This window comes from Mirounga angustirostris, unplaced genomic scaffold (genome assembly GCF_029215605.1).
Source record: "Mirounga angustirostris isolate CCGP_5_RB_7025 unplaced genomic scaffold, mMirAng1.0.hap1 SCAF_2, whole genome shotgun sequence".
Classification (NCBI taxonomy): Eukaryota; Metazoa; Chordata; class Mammalia; order Carnivora; family Phocidae; genus Mirounga; species Mirounga angustirostris.
This window is the reverse complement of record NW_026991710.1, coordinates 111,214,509-111,236,756: the sequence shown is the minus strand read 5'-3', so window position 1 is coordinate 111,236,756 and position 22,248 is coordinate 111,214,509.

The window sequence follows — 22,248 nt, the reverse complement described above, 5'->3', positions numbered from 1 at the left end:
TTGAGTTCTTCCAGCTGACTCATCAGAACCCTGGAGCATTTTTTAAATGACGGTAATTTTCTAATGTTTTCATTTATACGTTTGGAAACACTTGTGTGTGCGTGCGTGTGCACGCGTGTTTGCGTGTGAGAGACATGTGGCTGAATGACAATGCAGATCCAGAAATTGTTTGGGGGAGAGGGTTTGTGTTTTCAAAATGTAGATGAAGTTTGAGCAGACTTGGGGCGTTCGCTGAGAGCCACAGAGCTTCCAAGAGGTGGAGATGAGAACGTGGAGAGATGGCCGGATTTGCCTCTAAATAATCACTGCATCCCCTGTAACACTTGAGCTGCCTTTTTTTTTTTTTTTGGTAGCAGTTGTGTTTGAGCCGGGAACTCTCTCTGCAAACGTGGGTTACAGGCGTCTCCTAGCGGCGAAAGCAGCATAGGGCAAGCCAGAGAATTTTGCTTTGGAGCTCTCTCGTTCCGCAGGGTTCGCCTGTTGGGGGCTCTGCAGGATTTCTTGGGTCGAAAAGGCCTGTGTCCGCTCAGGCGACACAGGCCCAGGTCCCCTAGAGGTCTCGCCTTTGACTTCTGGTCTCTGAAGCTGCCCAGGACCTTTGGGGTGACGACGGGGTCTTCTGCCAGGGGGAACAGACCCGAGCCCGGCTGTACACCTCCTTCTAGGTAGCTCCAGCCAAGGGCAACTGAGAGAGCATTTTGTTCAGGGCAAGAATCATATACTGGCATTAATAGCCTTTCCTGCCTCCTTACCCTGGAAACATTATACACCCCCACCCCGTCACCCACAAAACAAAAGCCTTTTAAAAATGCCTCTTAATTCCTTTTCCTTTTACATTCCCTTCGGTGAACCCGGAATTTAGTGAGGCCATGATTACGTAAATAAGAGCCTCGGTAGTGGGGTTCAGGACCTCTTTGAAGTGGAGAATATCCTGTGATACTGCATCCCTCTCTCCCCCCTACCCCCATTACTGGACCCAGAAGGGAGCAGCAACACCTAGGGAACACAACCTTACCCCCTACCCCCAACATCCCCTACAGGGGAGCCAACTATCTGGGCCAAAACAAATTAAATCCTAAATCAGAAGGGGAAAGTAGTTATATTTCGAGGGATGTATCAAAATCAATTTTTATAAAAGTCCTGGTTGGTGTATGAGAATGATAATGCGCACTCATGTATTTCATTGGCCTCTAAGTACAGCAGAAATTGGGGGGGGGGCGCTAAGGATCCCACAAATGCGTTTTATATACATAGTTACAAACTTTGAAACTAGGTAACAGGGTTGTTTTCTTCCCTACCCTTTTTTGGAAAAGGCGGGAGGGAAACAAGTTTGTTAGCCAGCGTTTGGATAAATGAGTGTTTGCAGTGATTTAACTTGACTTGAAAGCAATTTGTTTCTAAATCCTCTTATTATTGCAGTGTGCCCAGAGCTTTGAGAGGAGATTTTTTTTTTTTTTTTTTTTTTTTTAAGAAATGGAAGAAAAAAATTTAAATTATCAATAAGAAGTCTTTTAAACACCAGACCCGGCTAAGATTGAGCTGGATGATTCCTGGCATTTGTCATTCCCAGCAAGGACAGTGCAGAGAGCAAACTCAGAGCACCTGGACCATGCTGCATCTCTTACGGGTATCCATGAAATAGGTTTATTTGCAGTAGTGTAACCTAACTTAAGAGGTGGGAAGGCAAGGCTTTGGAGACACAGACACTGTAATTTTTTGTTCATCTACTTTAGAGAGAGAATGTTGACTAGAGTTTCTAGAAAGATTTATAGCATAAACTATTATAAGCCTTTAGGTTACTCTTTAGATACTATGTTGTAATGTTCTGAAATCAACAGAGAACAAACCAATGTGTGTTTTGGGGACTGGGAATACTAGATTTTCCATTAAAGCATTGCTTATATTCAAAGTAAAAAATGTTCTTCTCCATTTTGTTTAACCTAGTTAATATTGGTGCGGCTTCACATTTCAGTGTCTTTTCAGTTATCAGACAGGGCCAGCATTTTGTTAAACTCAAAACAGTGAATTAAAAGCACTGATGAGCTGAAACAGCCCTCTAATGCAAAATGACAAATTGCACTTAAGCAATACATGAAGAAGAAAATGATTTATGGATTTTTACAATGGTCTGAGCAAATGAAAGCAACATGAATTATACATCCTAATGCTCACGATATCATTTTCTAATAATACGGTTTCAGTTCAGATGCTACACTCTCATCCTTTCTATAAGAGATATTGATCAATAAGAGGTCCAGGAATATTTTTAAATTAGGCAATGGTGTCTGATGTGGGTTCCAAATATATATATTTTTCCTGAGTATGGGGGGGAGGGTGAACATGGAACATACTAACATTCTAGTCAGCTCCTTCACATTTTTTGTCTTTGGGTGATAAATAGTCCTTCTGAAACTTACGTTTTGTTCCACACTTTCTTTCAGAATGCAAATAAATAGATCTAATTTAGAATGACGATCTTTGTTACATCATGACCTCTTACTCTGAAAATCAAAATGCATAATCTCATCTTAGCTTTTTCTTTCATTGCTTTTGATATTGAAAAATCTGATTTCTCCAAAATGTCTCTTACCTTCTTCATATTTGCTTTATCCTATTTTTCCAAAACATTGTTTAATTCCTTAGTGTGTTGAAGACACACCTGAGTTAGTAAAAAGGTCATACACCTTAGTTTTATTTTGGTCTTAGTAGAGAGAATAGATCTTATGGCTGTCTTAAATTATAGAAAAAAAATCAGATAAAATTTTATGTGATGCTTGCTTTTTGAGTCTGGGGAAAAATCTAGTTACCTCACCTCTGTGTTATGATGAGTGACTACACCTAGCACTTTTATTTAACCATCTGTGGCTTATATAAGTATTTTAGGGCATGGTAGAATTTTAAGTGAAGACAGTTTCTTTGCTGTCTCACATACTCAACCACAGGAAACTTCTAATTACCCAGAGGCCTCCAGAGCCACATTATTAGGCCTAATTTTAATTATCCAGGTTTATAAAAAAAGAAAAGGAAAAAAAAATTGAATCACAGTTTCTGCTTTTGACAGCATTAATAATCACTCTTACTGAAAGTTTACTGAAATCAATGATGTGATTAGGATTGTAAATAAGAACTACAAGACATCACATTTAAAAAGCAAGCTGCTTTGCTAACATAAGTGATGTGTGGGTTTTACTGATGGGGCCCAATGGTAGAAATGAAGGTTTAAACATTAAGATCGATTCAGAACAATATCGAAAATTAATTGCAAGCCCTGATTAAGTTTATATAAGTAAGAAAAAAGGTGTCTAGAATTCTGTGTTTTTTCTTCCCCAGTGTGTTTTGCTTCTTATTTGACAATGATACAGTCAGCATAATGCCAGTGTTTGTCTGGTAAGTATAAATTGTTTTCTTAAGGGGAAGCCCCTTGAGTTTATAAATACAAAATGAGATTATCCAAATTGTGATTAGGGTTAAAAGGCATAGCATTATTTTCTGAAGAGTTTGAAAATTTTATTGGAGACAGACACCATGCAAAGAATGTCAAACATAACTTGAGAATTACATTAGTAATTAGTAATTGGAATTACAATAGTAAACAGTCAATAGATACTTCAATAAAAAAATATCTATTTCAGTTTGACTGCCTGCCTACTTAGTGTAACTCTTTATATTAGAAACTTGATTTTCGTGATGTCTTATTTCAATGGGCCTGACAATGCTACACTGTAAAATGCTTTATTTTATTACAGTTTTGGGGGGCTTTTTAGGTGAAACAGAATAATGACTTTTAAACAGCCAATGTATTCCAAGCATCCTTACATAAGTTATCATATCCCTCCCCATGTCTGTTAAGTATTATCACTTCAACATTATAGGTAAAGATACTAAAGATGTTCAGCATTTAAGTTACTCTTCAAATTAATACAAAATTCACATCTAGGCCTTTTGATGCTCATGTTGAGGTTCACTTTCCTACACCATGATGTTTTTCTAGTGTGAATTAGATTTATTTAAGAGGTAAAACAAACCAAATAAATGAGCTAATTTAGAGGTGGGGTTCATCCAGATTTTGTACAGACAACAGTACTGGTTTTATCCTAGTCAAAATGGATAAGACATTGAGTTGAGCCATGGAGAAATTCATAAATGAATTTAAGGAGGCGGTGTGTGTGTGTGTGTGTGTGTGTGTGTGTGTGTGTGGATGAGGGAGTATTGTCAGGAAACCCAAGCTTGAATATGTTTTCTTACAAGAGTGAATGGTTCATAGCAGCCATCTTTTTCTCATGCAGAAGTGCCTGACATGGGAATTGTAGGTTTTAATGATTGAAAATAGAAATTGATAAAACATATGTGTCCAAAAGGAAGGCATCTCTGCTTCATCCAGTCCTGAAAAATACAATGTTGATCAATGGTCCCAAAAGTATTGCCTTAGTTTATTAGAGTTTGTTGAAAGCTAGGGAAAAAAAAGAAGTATATCAATTTTTTTACAATGCAAATATTAGTGTTTATTTTGTATACATTTCTGAACTGGTCCTTAATTTAAAAGGAAACCTGTTTCTTTAAGCAAAATTTCTACTATCACTTTATACTAATTTCTTCAGTGTTGCTCAGAAAAGATTGTTTTAACTTGAAATTTCAAAGTTAAATAAATTTGTCTGACAATTTTATGCCAGCAGAAAATGGAAGAAAACAACTTTAAAACAATTTTAATATGGAAAGAAATAATCAAAGGAAGATGATTATGGAATCTTATTTACCTACTGTAAGTAAAACACATTATTATTTTGATAATAAGTATGGACAGAGGAAAATATCATATTTCTTTTAGAAGTATACCCAGTCACTCAGAGTATGTGCAATGTAGGCTCTACAGGGTAGTTCTATATCTTACTCATTTCTCAAGGTACACAACTGTGGAAGGCAATGGTACAGTAAAGTACGAAGAACATAAACTTGACAATCAAGCCAAATTGGGCTCAAATCCCTGCTTCTCAAAATATTTGAACTTGGACACATTACTTAACTCCTTTGAAACTCTGTCAAAGTGTATCAAACATGCTGAACATCTGTTAAAATATGATGATATATAATGATTTTATTTCCTTTATGAAATGCAAACTAAAGTATTTACTTTGAGGTGCAAAAACAGTTTCACATTGTTTCTATTTACAGGAAATTATAATTTTGAAGATTGGATGCAAATAATAAATGAAGAAGACTAAACTAACAACATTTTAACTAGGCACCAAGACATAAAAATCAGTAATGACCTTTTCTCATAGTTGCGTTTTATTTTAAAACTTTTGTTTTCTTCCAGATAAGTTTAAATTTTCTACTTAATTTAAAAATTATCAGAAAATATCTAATTTCTATTTAATTTGTATGATAATACTAATACTGATATGTAAATAGATTTTAAAAATCATTTTGATAAGAACATGCTCTTTCATTGTAGAAATTTGTTTTTCTTACTTCTGTATTTATCAAAATTTTAGGATTAAAGTACACTAATTTGATAGATTCACTTATTTTTCTTCCAGTTCCTTGATATAAAGCCTTAATACCTACTACTCTATTCATGCTAATGAGTACTAAAATTCTCAAAATTAAAAACAAATTAGTGAAAATCAATTATTTAAAATAGAATGAGTTTATTAGAATGACCAATTCTGAGTCTCAAGCCTCAATTGTATTTGACTTTCTCCCCAGCATCCTTCTCCTTGCAATTTTTCTGCCTAATTATTAGTATTCTCTTCAGCAGCTTCTTATAATTTTAGAAGCAAAAACATGCATGGGTGCTGGTGTGATAAGAGCACAGTCATAGGAATACTGAAAGAATAGAAAAAAATGTAAATCATGGATATTTTTTTAAGGATTCATACTCAATTTGATATATAAAGAATATACATTAAAAAAGTTTGAGGGCGCCTGGGTGGCTCAGTTGGTTAAGCGACTGCCTTCGGCTCAGGTCATGATCCTGGAGTCCCGGGATCGAGTCCCACATCGGGCTCCCTGCTCGGCAGGGAGTCTGCTTCTCCCTCTGACCCTCCTCCCTCTCATGCTCTCTGTCTCTCATTCTCTCTCTCGCAAATAAATAAAATCTTAAAAAAAAAAAATTAAAAAAAAAAAAAAAAGTTTGAATAACTTTATTGAACAGTATGAAAAATCCTGTTAAAACATATAATGACTATGACCACCAAATGCATAAGGAATAAAGAAAAGACTAGAATAAAACCAATTAGTTAAGCAAAGATTTCCAGAAAAGGGCAGTTTTTGTTATGATTGATTGATTGATTGATTGATTTTTGAGTGAGAGAGAGATAGAGCATGCATGAATAGGCAGGGGAGGGGCATAGGGAGAGAGAGAATTTCAAGCAGACACAGAGTCTCACCCATGGTTTGATTTCAGGACCCTGAGATCATGACCTGAGCCGAAATCAAGAGTCGGTCACTCTGACCCACCCAAGCACCCCTTGTTATGATTTAAAACTATCTGAAGCAGGTTAGAGGGATTTGCACAGTGAAGAAGTGAAGGCAGTGATAGCAAAAAGCTTTTCTATAGAGATCATAAAAACAGCAAATTAATCTTTTCAATTGTGGGGCAATATCCTGACTCTGGACTCATTTCCTTAAATCTACAATGTCCGAGGACCTTAATTTTGTTTCATTGGATTTTTTTCCTCCCCATCACCACCTGCAAGAACTTGGCCAAATTTAAGGTCAGCAGACAAGGGTGAGATCCTCATTTAGCGTATATACCTGAGTAATGTTTTTGGTATGGTTTGGGCTAATAGCCAATGTTCAGCCTTAGAATTATGATAAGACATAATATTATTGCTTGTTCATTAGCATACATATTTGAGGACCTTGGCTGTTGCTAATCTAATGATGAAGTGCTGATTGCTGATTTTCTCAAACCATTTTTTAACCTTTCCTACTCAGACTAAGTTAATTAGATACTAAGCATCTAACTTAACAAGAACATATTTTCATTCTGCTGGACAGATAAGAGAGAGAACTATTACTTAAGTCTAAGGAACATAACAAACATTCAGCTAAATGGTCACATTTTTGATGGATTTTTTGGCTGCATAACCAGTACTTCATAAAAATGTGCTGACTAAGTAAATGAATGATTGATCTTTTAACTTTCTATTATTATTCATCTTAAAAGATATTTCTAAGATATTTTGCTCAATTCCACAATCTATGTTTTTAATAATCCATATTTCAGAAAGGTCTTTTGAAGTCGGTTATTGCAAAGGAAACTAAGATGGAAAGTTCACTGTTTAAGTGCTTACAAATAATGAAATGCATTTCTTCTCCAACTACTACTCAAAAGTGATATATCATTATGATTTTGTTTTCTAATTTTCACCCTATTTCATATATACCATGTTGACCTTGCATACAAATATGAATAGAGTAAGTAAAATGGCCAATATTCTGAAGTGTTTTATGCCTTTTATAAGGTCATGACAAGCTAAGGAGTCCTCTGTGATTAGAATGTTAGAGGTTAAGGGTAAACATAGACGAGATGGGAGGACATTTGCTGCTTCAGATAGAATCAGGAGATACTACAATTTAGAAGAGTACTTCAGGGTTCAGTTAAAAAGAAATGTTGATTAACTTCGTAGACTCAAAGAGATATACTGAATTTCAAGCCAGTGGAGACACTGTCTTGCTTCTAGCTTCTCTATTCCTCAATCACCTGAAGTGGAATTATGTCTCTTCAAGAAAAGGCTATTGGTTGCCTTAGTGTATATAGATACATTTTTTTTTTTTTTTTCTTTCAGATCCCCCAGCTTCCTTATTCCATAACTGCCAGACCTATATTGTGGTTTAGATGTTATGGAGTTTGGAAATAATTCTGTAATAGTTTGACAACTATTTTACATATGCAAGAGATTAAGAGTAATCCTGTGAGCTTTTTCACAGACTAGTAAAGTCAGGATTAGTTGACCAGAATGAAAGGATTTCAGTGTAAAGGTAAAGTACACACTTTAGGAAGAAAAAAGGCATAGTAGTTAAAACTATGTTTTTGGTATAGGAAAATTAAAAAAAAAAGTATCAATGAAACAGGATAGACCACACAACATCAGGTGATGCTATATGTTGACGTTTGCTTGGTTTAAAATGGAGAAGTTTCATGTCTGTTGTGAAAAGGTTTAGTTTTTCATCTTTCATGATATATGAAAATGAATTCCCCGCTGGATTTGAGCATTTATTAAAAGATATAAAACCATGGGATAATTAGATTTATGATAGCATCTGTCAACTGAAAAAAAAAAAAAGGTAAACTTGAATTACCAGAATTGAGTTTATTCAGGAATAGCGAAAGAATTGCATATCAGAAGGCAAAATATACCAAGCTTTTGCGAGCCTGAGGGCCTCAGCAGGCTGCAATGGGCAAGGAGCGCAAAGAATGGGAAGTCCAGCTGGAATCCGAGCAGTAAGTTTACTGGGCTGGAGGAGAGGAGGAGATTCTTCGTGGATGTCCCTTTGCCCAGGGAGAAGTTTCCCTCTTTTTTAAATGGAGACATTCCAAGTGGAGAGTATTTTTTTCTTATGTATTCATTTGAGAGAGAGAGAGAGCGAGCGAGCACAATTTTTTAACGGGCATTCACGGGAAATCAGGCCTAGGTTTTCCTAAGAGCGCATGCGTGAGATACTCCATTTCGGAACCTCAGAAGCTTGGTTTCGGTTTTATACTGAAATCCTTCCGCACGTGGCGCCTTTACATCATTCCAGATGCTTTTTTTTTAGATTTTATTTATTTATTTGAGAGAGAGCATGAGAGGGAAGAGGGTCAGAGGGAGAAGCAGACTCCCCGCCGAGCAGGGAGCCCGATGCGGGACTCGATCCAGGGACTCCGGGATCATGACCTGAGCCGAAGGCAGTCGCCTAACCGACTGAGCCACCCAGGCGCCCTAGAAATAGACTTTTTTTTTTCTTTTTTTTTTTGAGAGAAAGAGAGAGAGCACATGAGAGGGGGGAGGGTCAGAGGGAGAAGCAGACTCCCCGCCGAGCAGGGAGCCCGATGCGGGACTCGATCCAGGGACTCCGGGATCATGACCTGAGCTGAAGGCAGTCGCCTAACCGACTGAGCCACCCAGGCGCCCCTCCAGATGCTTTTCTTGCAACCGGGCTTGACGTTGTGCTCTTCGGGTTTACTCCTGAAGGCAAGTAAAAGGACTTCCCGAGCAAATATGTGAGAGACAGCAGAAATTGTGCTCTTCCCACAACGTGAGGCCCTCAAGTGGAGAACAGCAGCCTTCTCCTGGGGGGCAATCCTGGGGTCCCCTGCGACTGAAACTGCTGATGGTGGCAACAGATGGAGACTCTGCAAGGGGAAATCGAAGCTTGCAACTTTTGGACCCTTATTGCAACGTGAGTTCCTTTTGACATTGACGTGGGGGGAGGGGAATTAATATTGTTAGCCTTTCAATATATTCCTCATTACCAGGGTTAGAAAAATTCCCAATTTTTGGTGTGGAGATCCCAGAAACTCTTAAGAGGTTTCTTTCAGTTAGAGAGTCTTTGAAATAATAACCTGTTTTTCAGATTCCAAGTGGAGAGTTTTTTTTTTTTTTTTTTCTTATTTGTTCATTTGAGAGAGAGAGAGAGAGGGAGAGAGCGAGCACAAGCCAGGGGAGCGGCAGGCAGAGGGAGGGGGAGAGGCAGCCTCCCCGCTGAGCAGGGAGCCCAACGGGGAACTCCATCCAGGACCCCAGGATCATGACCTCAGCCAAAGACGCTTAACCGGCTGAGCCACCCAGGTGTGCCCCCAAGTGGAGAGGATTTCTAACATGCTTAGATAGCTTTGACAATGTCTTCTTATTGGAAAGCTAAGTTACTGTTGTTTTTATGGCTATTTCTTACTGAAATTCACATTAAAATTTGTCTAAAGGGTTTTTGTTTTTTCAATCATGTTTTAGTATATCATTTTTTATTTAACTGTTTTTGTAGAATTAAATATATAAGATTTACCTCTGAAAGGCAAAAAAAAAATAAAAAAGGTAAATATCAACCTAGAGCACATGATTTATTTCAAAAATTTGTTGATCTTTGCCATGATTCTTTTTAATAGCACACCTGAATTAATCTAGGATGGGAAAATTCATTTATGATTTTAAAATGAATGCCCCTTTAAAAAGGTGCTCTTTTTTCTCACCCTTAAAGTTAATAGCTTGGATTTAGGTGGCTTTCTCATAACTTATGTAACATTTTTATGTTTAAAATAAGGACGTGCTTGGGAGCATGAGATCTGATTTATAGATTGGAGACTATAACAAGAACTCTGTTTCTGTGCTCTGAAATTTTACATATGAAGAAGAATTTTAGATATAAAGACAAGTGTTATTGATTTTATAGTTTATTCTAACTTTAATAATTATGAATAAAATGGATTAAAAATTAAAGGTTATGGCATTTAAGAACATCATTTTAATATGGCACTGTTCTCTTAAATTGCTGATGGTCACAGAATCCCTGCTGATTTGTATTGTGTTCAGCAACATTTGCGAATTTTCTTTTTTTATCTGAGAAGAATGTGTTATATTTCAGTGAATTATAGGTGGCAGTATACACAGCTAAATTCTATGTTTTATTGCAGGTAGATAGAAAATATCTCAGTTGGTTAACAATTTCATATTTAAGCTTATTGTAATTCTAACTCCTGTTCTAACTCCCAATTCTAACTCCCCTCTCCTTTTTGTTTTTAATGTAAGAACATCAGATAAACTCTCTCAAATAAGAGCATGCTCTTGGGAAGTATTTTAAAGCTCAGGTTTATTCTGAAAGGTACAAAGTGTTTTTTTTTTGGTAATGTTGTTAAAGATACATTAGAAACAGTATAATATTCACTGACCAGTTGACTTAATATTAACATCAGAATTTTAAAGCTGAAAGTCTCCTTAGAATTACATATCAAACCAGTGACAAGAGACTTTTTATTCTGTCTCTACATCTTCTGTTTTAAAAGTTACAAGCAAATGTGTTTTGACTGCTAATTGTAAAACTTCAATACTTTCTTGATTTACTATCTTGAGGTGTGATATCTATCTTTGAGAATAAGTACAAAATTGCTGTTCTTTATGCCTCATATCCACTCTGAAAGCATTATATTCATGAGTATGATTATAAAATTATACATGATGTAGAGAAACAGAAAAACTTTAAATTGATTATCAATACTCATACCCATCTTACAGAGAATAAGAACATTAGGCATTAGAGTGGTTCATTGACACTATTCCTTCCAGAAATTTTCACAAAGTGCATCCAAAGGTTTTATGAAGGTTACTCAGAGACATAAGGGGGTTGAAAGATGGGGCAGAGTGGAGGTGAGAGCCAAGAGGCAAGCAGGTCAAACTCTGGTGCCCTGCAATTTTCCTCTTGCTTTGTTTTACATATTGAACTTTGTAAAATAATCTCTTTCCCTTTTAAACTAAAACCATTTTATCTAATCCAAAATCCTATGTATAAAGGAGAAAATTGAGAATGGAGTAGATTCAGCTACTTGCTGAGGGTCAAGTCAATAATTAGTAGTGTAGGGCTGACATTACCCAATACTGCTACTGTACTGCTAACCAAGTAAGTGGTATTTACTTTGTGTATGTGTTTCTCCATTGCAGGGAGTTTTTTATGTTTGTTTGCTTGCTTGCTTTGTTTATCCCTTTCCCCACCATAATTTGTTTATTCATTTTAATGCAGTTACTTTGCAATTTTTGGCCTCTATGTAGCTTATAATTTTCAAATAGATTTGCTTGCTTGCAAATGCTCACATTAATGCTGGGCAATTGTTTTAGGATCATTTGGTTCTCTCAAGCTGATATTGAAGCATTATTAATTCTAATAAGAAATAAGTAGACTTGGGGGGCGCCTGGGGGGCGCAGTTGGTTAAGCGACTGCCTTCGGCTCAGGTCATGGTCCTGGAGTCCCGGGATCGAGTCCCGCATCGGGCTCCCTGCTTGCCGAGGAGCCTGCTCTTCCCTCTGCCCCTCCCCCCTCTCATGTGCTCTCTCTCGTTCTGTCTCTCAAATAAATAAATAAAATCTTTAAAAAAAAAAAAAGAAATAAGTAGACTTAGAGAAATTCAGGAACTGTTTTTCAGATTTTTTTCAAGGTCCAAAAGATAAGTTCTCAAAACTTGAATGTTTCTTAAGTACTTTCCAACAGGTTTTATTGTTTTTTGATAAGATGTGGTTCTCTAGCATTTGGAAGTCTGAATACCCTTAAGCGTTTGGAGCCTGAAGTAGGCGTAGACCTGTAGAAATGTAAGAAGACATTAGCTAAGTGTATTGAGCTAAGTTCATTTGAAAAACAAATTGAAACCATGAAAATGTTAGGAGACCAACCCCAAACCTCCTCCTATTTGGGTTGGAGAAATGCAGTGGACCCCAGGATTTAGCCTCCCTGTTTTTGAATAATTTACTCTCTTAGATAGCTTTTGAGTCGAATAGTTATGTTAAGAATGAAATCTTTTCACCTGAAAGAAATACTATGCTTGGAGCTGTCATATTCCCACAGAATATGTCTTTCTAAGAATGTTTTATTATTATATTAGTTGAGATTTCAATCTGTCCCACTATGGATGCCTAGGTTTAATAAAAAAATAAATAAATAAAATCTTCAAGATGTCGATGGATATTGCAGTGTGAGTATGGTTGACTTATTTTGCATGTTTGGCTAGAGCCTAGGAAAACATCATTTATTTAGGTTGTGCTTGCATGGACCTGTATGATAATCTAGATTTCAAGTTTATGAACTCAAGTTTATTAAATATAGGGCCTTCCCCAGAAGTTAATACATTGTTATGCTCCATGTAACTTCAATTTGAAATAAAAAATGGCAAGAAATTTTGGTTCATTCATTTATTCATTCCAAGAAATGCATATTCAGCACCTACCATGTGTCAAGGTGTTCAGGATATATTAGTGAATAAAACAGACAAATGTTCTTGCCTTCATTTTAGTGTGTGTGTGTACAGACAACAACAAATGAATGTATTAAATAAATAAATCACCTAGTATGTCAGAAGGTGAAAAGTGCTTTGGAGAATAGGAAAAGCTGAACAGGTTAAGGGGATCTTTTAATTTAAGAGTAAGTATCTCCCAAATTTGTGAGGGTTATAGAATTCAGAGATGAAATAGAGTGTGTTATTAGTAAGTGACTAGGGTTGTTTTGCCATGGGAAGAGAAAACAAACACAAATTTAGCTGTTCTTTTTTAAGATTTCCTTCAGGAGTTGCTTCAAAGTAGATTTCTCATTAGCCATTAAATTGAGTGTTTTCCCACTAGGCTATTTGCCCCAAACACTAAATTAGTGGGAGAACCACTAAAATAACTTTGTCATTCTAATGGCAAGAAGGCTTTTAAAGAAAAGGTAAAGGGATATTTGGATAGAGAGTAAGTTTCCTGGTTTTTTTTTTTTTTTTTTTGGCAGAAACGTAAGGTAGTATTTAAGAATGTGTCAGTGGAGGGCACCTGGGTGGCTCAGTTGGTTAAGCGACTGCCTTCGGCTCAGGTCATGATCCTGGAGTCCTGGGATCGAGTCCCGCATCGGGCTCCCTGTTCGGCAGGGAGCCTGCTTCTCCCTCTGGCCCTCCCCCCTCTCATGTGCTCTCTGTCTCTCTCATTCTGTCTCAAATAAATAAATAAAATCTTTAAAAAAAAAAAAAAAAAGAATGTGTCAGTAGAGGTAAAACTGTGGTTTAAGTTGTTGAGTTCCCAGAAGGAGACCTTGGAAGAATTTCTTGGTTACATTATCAAAACCCTTATTTTCCATGAGGAATGGCTAAAGAATAAAAAGATCAATTAAAAGTGAAAAAGAAAATGTAGTTATTGTCATTTGAACAAGTAAGTTTCATATGGAAACTGACGACAAAGAACTTTATCAAACTTAACTGGTCCAAGAGCCTGCCTCCATTGCCCTTTGCAAAAATACCATTCTTAATGCAAGCAATGGTCTTAGAACAACTCATGTCCTCTGTGAATGCGTACTCTGTGATTACAAAATGCTCACTCTTGTTTTAATGCTCGAAAGATTTTCTCCTGCCTGCCTCAATTTCCTAGTTTTATTTTAGCAAAATGCCTATCTCCCAAGCTTACTTATTTATTTGCTACTAACTTCATATACTTATTTACTCACTTATTTAAAAATGTGAAATGAAGTCCTGTATATTTGGGACATTGTGCTCGGTGCTTACAAAAACTTTTTCTAGTTAAAAAATTTCATATGAAAAGTGGTAAGGTGATATGACTAGTCTGAGTACCTGATTTGAGAGCCATTGTTTAGCTTATCGCTATATAGATTAGAAAAGAAGAGATGGATGACAGGCAGGATGTGGGTAGAAGTAACACCAGATTTGAAAGCAGAGAGACAGAAATCTGTATGAATTAAGTTGAGTGCTGTATGTACATAATGAAGACAAAGAGAAGAGGTTAAATGTTTTTGCCTATAGTCCTTTTAATAAGAAAGAGACATTTTTAATACGTATCAGAATGATTTCAACACAGTGGTCCACATTTATACAAAGTTAATAATAAATTACATTAATGGTAATCCTTTACATTTATGTATTTAAGATGTTTGTGAAGTCCTTGATTAGTTATTTTTAAGAAGTTCTTTTGTAAAGAAAATTATTTTGTGGATTATATTTTTAGACTTTGATGAATGAATTATACCATTATAGATTATATTTAATCTATTTTTTAAAAGATGCTCCATATATATTTAGCTTTCTGATTTGCCATACTTGATTTGCTGCAAACCTATTTTTTACAAAAAGAATTTCCTATTTTACAGATTTGCAATGCAGTTAATGAATATATTTTTAATCCTAAATGTTAAAACAATCATGTTTAAATCATTCTTGCATTTACATACACTGAGCTCAGTACAGTACACCATATATATAATTATCTTATACATGCTTGAGGATGTCTTGTTTCTAATAATTTCATCACATGCACTTGGAAATGTGTGTTTTAGTTTCTATAGAATGATTGTTAAATTTCATATAATATCTTTCTGGGAGAAATGTGAGTAATTAAGAAGCACAAAGCTACCTATTTAATTAGCCTACTTGTATCCACAGAAGAATCTTTAGTTGTAAAAAGTCAGAGAGAGCTTGCCTTTAGTTAATTGAATCAGGGGATTTTTCACCTTTTTACATTTCTCTGTACTCATTTGATTTAGTTTTATTCACTCTAAATGACTCACTAAAAAATTGCAGACTGCATACTTTTGTCTAAGTAATATTTTGTTGAAGCCTCTCTATGGTCAAATCTAGGGTCAGTATCAGTCATATTTTGTTACCGGAAAGGCATGAATATGTTTTTATGATAAAGAAGTATTCAAATATGGATTTCATTGATATTTAGGAGTAAGGGATTTAATATTTTGACATCTACTGAATAGTTGAAAATGCAGTTTGAGAGCTTCTTAATCTTTCATGTGGATATTGGTAAACCACAGGTGTGGAGAACTTGGCTTACATATAGATTCTTCCATCCGCAGTTCATTGTAGTGTTTACGAAGATGAACTTTATCTGTTTCAGCTTAATATTTCTTTGAAAGGGCAGTCCTGATTTAGAAGAATTGAATAAAAGTCATCATGCTTTTAATTACTTTATAAAAATAACCTGATCTTTCCCCCTTTGAATACTCTAAATTAGATTAAACTTTTCAGGGAGAAACAAAGCAGAGGGGAGTTGCTAGTGGAGAACGTTTTGAGGCCCAATACAAGTTACCAATCCTTTTATGGAATAAAGGAAACTAAGAAAACAGCTGCTGCCATTTCACCTCAATAACTCTAGTGGCTCCTAGTGAAATCATTTTGAGACTTCTGAGCAGAAATAGTTTAAAGGTCTATTGTAAAAGAAATAATAATTTTATTCATTAATTAGACTCATCAGAGACTACTTTGATTTTGCAAAAGTGAATAACCTTTTATTCCCTGGTTATAGTTAAATCCTTAAGCTCATTTGATTTCCTGTGCCCCATTCGATTTCACATTAAAGTTTCACCTTTACAAATGCGTTATACCAGGCCAGTCCAATTAATGTTTTCCTTTCCCTTTCACTTTAATAAAAAAGCAAAGAATAACTTTTCTTAAAATGAACACAAGACAGGCTGCCTGGGTGGCTCAGTTGGTTAAGCGACTGCCTTCGGCTCAGGTCATGATCCTGGAGTCCCGGGATGGAGTCCCGTATTGGGCTCCCTGCCCAGCAGGGAGTCTGCTTCTCCCTCTGACCGCCCCCCCCTCTCATGTGCTCTCTTTCTCTCAAATAAATAAATAAATTCTTAAAAAAAAAATGAACACAAGACAGGGGGAACATAAATTGTGGAATTGAATGCACAATAGAATGAGTAACATTTTGTTTATGTGTTTCCTACCTCAACTCAGATAGATGATGAAGACTGTCTTTTTTTTCCTTACCAGTGATTGTAATATTGGGTTTTTATGGAGATTATTTTCAGTTTTTTTTTTTTACTTTTATTTGAGGTTGATTCAAAGGCAGAATTTATGCCAACATTTGGGATTTTGCTGTCTGGCGTCTAATACATATTAATTCACCCTTGATTAATTTAGAATTCTGAAAATTTCGGTGTAGTATTGAACTTTTTTGACACAGTGGAAAAGAGTATACTAAACAAATAGCGTAAAAAATTATATAGGAGAAGTACACATACTTAGAGATCAAGCAGTTTTCAAAGTTTTAAAAATAGTTGAAAATGTTCAAAGCATTATTTTTCAATCACTGACATGACAGTTTCTACTTATTAATTATAGCATTTATGTTCCTAAGAAATATTGCTTTGTTTTAGATTTTAGCATATTTCAGGTTACAGTTGCTTAAAAGTAACTAATTTTTAATTTAATTTTTTAATGTAATACATTTGCATAATTTTAACTAAACAGTTCAGTGTGCAAAAAACTGGGATTTTCTGCTCCCACCCTCCCCATCCAAGATACCCAGTCACCAAGGACAAGTATTTTGAACTTTATAAGCTTTTTCTTTTGACATTTCTAGCTATGTATTTAAATGCTTCGTGGATATTTTTATTTCTTGACCTCTAAGTCTTAGGCTGCATATAGCTGTTGATATCCCAGAGCAGAAGCTCTTTTAACAATCCACTCATATGGCGTGCCTGGGTGGCTCAGTCGTTGAGCTTCTGCCTTCAGCTAGGGTCATGGTCCTGGGGTCCTGGGATTGAGCCCCATGTCAGGCTCGCTGCTCGGCTGAAGCCTGCTTCTCCCTCCCCCACTCCCCCTGCTTGTGTCCCCTCTCTCTCGCTGTGTCTCTCTCTGTCAAATAAATAAAATCTTAAAAAAAAAAAATCCACTCATACATATAAAAACATGCTTCTACATTTGTCCCACTGGGGTCTTATAATTTTGGTTAAAACATTAGTTGGTATTTACATTATTATAAGTATGTAATTTGTTTATATCTAGATGAGTTAAATGCTATATACTATGAATGTTAATTGCTTTCTTTTGCAATGGATTTTATCTGGAGTGGATGATAAATTATGTCTTTAATTTGTATATACCTATCACTCCAAGTTCTCCAGAAACAGTATAAAATTCCCTCAATACATATGTATCAGATAATCTGTTAGATTCTTTTGTTGTTTTCCCTTTTCACTACCAGCGTCTTACTCTATTCTGCAGCAACTGAGCTGCAGGTCAGAGATACAGTTATCGATTCCTGGACTTCCTTTAACCATCATCCTATGTGTTCTCTTGTGTTCACTTTACATTTATCCTCCTTCTAGATTATTCCTTAATTTTAGGTGAATGTGTCCTCCAGAAACGTATGAGAAAGGGGTGTGTCTTGGGAGTCACATTTTTGAGATTGTACAATTCTGAAAAACATTGTTGAACATTGTATTTGACAGAAGATCTAATTCTAGTTCAGAAATGTTTATTTTTCCAAAAGTTGAAGATTCCATTTTTTCTAGCTTCCAGGGTTGCTCTTGAAAAATCTGACATTCTGATTCTAAACCTAGCTCTGTGTCATGTGACCTATTGTGCTAATTTATCTTTCCAAAAGATTTTAGGGTTATCTCTTTATCTTTGGCATTCTGAAATTTCAAGATGATACAACCTGTCTGCTATTCCACATAAAACAGAAAAACACATTTCATTGAGCTGAGTACTCACTGGACCATTTTGCATTCTAAAATATGTGTGTTTTAAAATTACATACATTTAAATATATATATATATGTATCTTTCAGTTTGGGGAAATATTTTGATACTATTTCTTAAACTTACTTTATTTTGCTGTTCTAATTTTTCTTGAAACTTAATTAACTTAGTGTCTTAATTTTATTATATTTTCCATGTCTTTGTGATTTTTTCCCTGCTGTCTAAATTTTTTCTCAGTTTGATCTTCCAAGTTTTCTACTGGGTATTATTATGTATAAGAGAGTTCATTGGATGCTCAGTGTATAAGGGTCACTTTGGGAATGATACCTGTCCCTCACAGTAGGGAGAATCATTTAATCAAGGATCCTTAAATATGAATGTTTGGGATCATTTATCCTGGACTAATTTTCATAGAGCAGGATCTTCTAATCTCTTGCAGATAAACATAACATGGGTCGGGAATGCCACTTCTGACTGCAGATTTTCGTTCTAAATCTTCTGTTTTTATTTGAGTACCTCGCCCCCACCTGTTACCTTTGTCTGGTGACCCAGAGATATAAAAGCCTCTTGTACTTACCATTTCCATAAAGTTAATGTGTGTTGAGGGGAGAGAGGGGTAGTTTTAGGACTGGGGGGAAGATTAAAAAGATCTGAGAAGTGATCTATACCATCTTTTAACAAATTTCCTTATTTTCAGTCGTATCCCATATGTTCTACTGGTAACTCCAATTCCTGAGTTATTCAGTGGTGTCTAAGGAGGGATATGGCTTGCTTCCTGTGAGGGAACTTTAGCATTGGCTTTGTTTGCAATGCTATGTCAGTTATCATGTATCCATCTACTTTTCTTTTACCAAAAAATTTCCTGACATCTCTCATCTGCTGTGGTTTCTTCTCTTTCTCTTCTGTGTATGTAACTTCTTAAAAATTAATTTACTTGTCATTTTAATACAGTTTTGAGAGGCATCAGAGGGAAGCCATGTTCAACTAGAAGTCATGTAGTATAATTTTAATTTGTAAAACTCACGATAATTCAAAATTGTTATTATTTTATTTTAGTGAATGCACATTAATAACTGTTTACGTTAGCTGAGATGGCAAAATGTTCTTGTGAGAAATTATTACTTGCTAACTACAGAATTCAAATCTGATCTTTCTTCCACTGGAATAAAATAGGTATGATTTAAAAATACGTATATTTATATACTGATTGAATTCCTTCATCAGTAAAAATGTATCACTAATCATACCAGAGTGTTCAATTTGATTTTCTATAGTATTCAGTTCCAAATTTTAAAAAATGTATGAATGAGACATCCTGTGAGTAATATTGGAATCTGTGTTTAGCCTATTGCTAGAAAAATTGCCACTGTTGTTGTCTATGTGTTTTAGACATTACTAATGCTTATAAAAATATTGATATCATTGGCCAATATCATAAAATATCCTGTTCAAATGCATAGAATTCAGTAAGCATATTGATATGTAGCATTAAATTTCTGTAATTGAGTTAGACAGAAGATTGTACTATTGAAATGGGGGTAAACTCAGGGTGGAGATGAATTCAAGTCAATTCAAAGTAATATCGTTGACTATTTCATATTACAAATGAGAGATGAAGTATCCGAGGGAATGTAGGTTTTGAATAAGTGGTCATATACTGATATGGTTAATTGAGACATGATACATGGGAAAGAAGTTTGGGGGAGACAACTGTTTTGGTTTCAGATGCATTGACCTTGAGGATCTTTTGAAATATTAAATAGCAATCTGTAATATAGGACTGGACCTCATCAGAAAGGTTTGATTCAAATATATAGAATTGATTGAATTAGCTGAGCTGCACAGAACAGGAAGACTCCCATATCACAGGTGCTTAAACAAGATAGAGACTTTTTTCACTTTTGTGGAAGATGCATAGTGGGAGGCAACTTAGGCTGAATTGAGCACTAAAAAGTCATTCATCCAGACTTAGTTCAGATATTCATTCTGCCATTCCAAGGTGTGGCACTCCTTCGACAAGGTCCAAAATTTCTAGTGTAAATGCTCTATCACAGCAGTGTCTCCAGTAACAAAATGGAGGAAGACATAGCTCCTGCCTTTTAAAGAGTCTTAGCCAAACTTTCACCCCATTCTGTTTATACCTCTTTCACAAGAATTTAGTTGTATCTCAGCAGGTTACCAGGAAGCCCTGGAAATACTGTCTTTTACTCTGGTAACATGGAAGGCTAAAAAGAAAACAAAAAAAAAAGGCTTTTTATATTTAAATAGAAATAAGGGAATGGAATGGAGTATGCATCTCACAGTCCTATATTAAGTCACTGGCATATAGATTGCATTTTGAAATGTGGATATGTATAAATCACAGCATGTATATTAAAAAACCTTATTTTGAAGTCAGATTTTTGTGGATTGAGCAATGAATGGCAGATGAGGAACTAAAGAGAAACAGACAAATCCTTCAAAAGGCTTGGATGAGAGATGAGAGAAATAGGATAGTAGTCCAAAAACATAGGGTTTGTGAAGAATAAAGCTAACTCAGAAAGAGGTGACTCAGGAATGGAGGATGTGTTAAGGCTGATGACCAATTAATATTTATTAGGTGATGCTATCTATCGATGTATTTATATGCACTAACCCTTTGCTGTAGGTATTATCATCTCCATTTTATAAGTGAATAAACTTAGGTCTGAAAGATTAAATGACTTAAAATGAGACCCAGTGTTGCTAAATACTAGATCTAAGAATTTTATATGTAAGTGACCCTTTGTCAACCCATAATCCCAATTTACCTATTTCTTCTTAATTAGGCGGGATCTTCCTAGGGGCGCCTGGGTGGCTCAGTTGGTTAAGTGATCGGCTCTGGGTTTCAGCTCAGGTCATGATCTCAAGGTCATAATCTCAGAGTCGGGAGATTGAGCCCCGCTTTGGGCTCTGTGCTCAGCGCAGAGTCCGCTTAAGGTTCTTTCCCTCTCCCTCCCCTGTTGTCTCTTCCTCCGAACGCTCTCTCTAAAAATAAATAAATACATAAACAAACAAACAAACAAACAAATAAATAAATAAATAAATAAATAAGTCTTTAAAAAAATTAGACAGGATCTCTACTCTGAACCACCATCCAACTTAATACTTTTGTTTTTAGTTAGGAAGGTAAGGAGCTCAGTGAAGGTGAATGGATAGATTTAGTCAGAATGGAGAATGAATGAGTAAGCTTTTAGTGGAAAAAATACTTCCTAAGATGACAAATTTCAAAACCGTTTTACCAGGAAACTAGATGAGGTGCCAAAGGTACATGTTCTAATTATGTTTCCAAGGCAGAAGCTGATCATCATATTTTAAATAAAATTAATACTACTATCCTCTTTGAACTATACACATTGCCTTAATAAAGGGAATTAGCGCTTGTGTTTTGCATTTCATTATTTTTAGTTTTAGTTGGTCTCTCATCATTTAAAAATTTAAATAAAGCACAATTATGATAACTGCGATGTTAGAATTAATTTTGTTTGTGTGAAAATGATACCATGAATATCTATGTAGTTGGTGACTACATTTTTAGATGATTTTGTTCTTTAGAACCATGCTTTGCACTAGAGGTTCAAAAATAAGTGTACAGAATAGAAAAAGAGTATGATTTCTTCTTAGGGAAGGACCGGTAGTTTATTTCCTAAGAAGTCTTCATTTAAGTGGATTTTTCAAGGTTGCTGAATAACCCGATTCTTTGAATATATTGAAATTGTTTCTGTTTCTCAGGTATCATTTCTTATTGACCAACAGTATAAGGCTGATGCATATTAGCAGAATGTATTTAACCACAACAATGAGTAACTTCACAGAGACCAGAGATGTAAAGACCTGTGTGACTAGAAAACCTTCTTTACTTCATGTAGTTAAGCCTCCGCTAGGACCAGTTGCTAGGTGTTCCTGAAATGAGATTAAGGCAAGTTTATTTAATTTAATTTTATAGTATTACTAACATTATTTAATTTATTCATCTCTCATCTCATGATGGTCTTCTCTGAAGAATAGTCCATTATTAGTGGCACACTGTGAGGAGAGTATGTAAATGTGTATAATTATCCAGGCCCTCA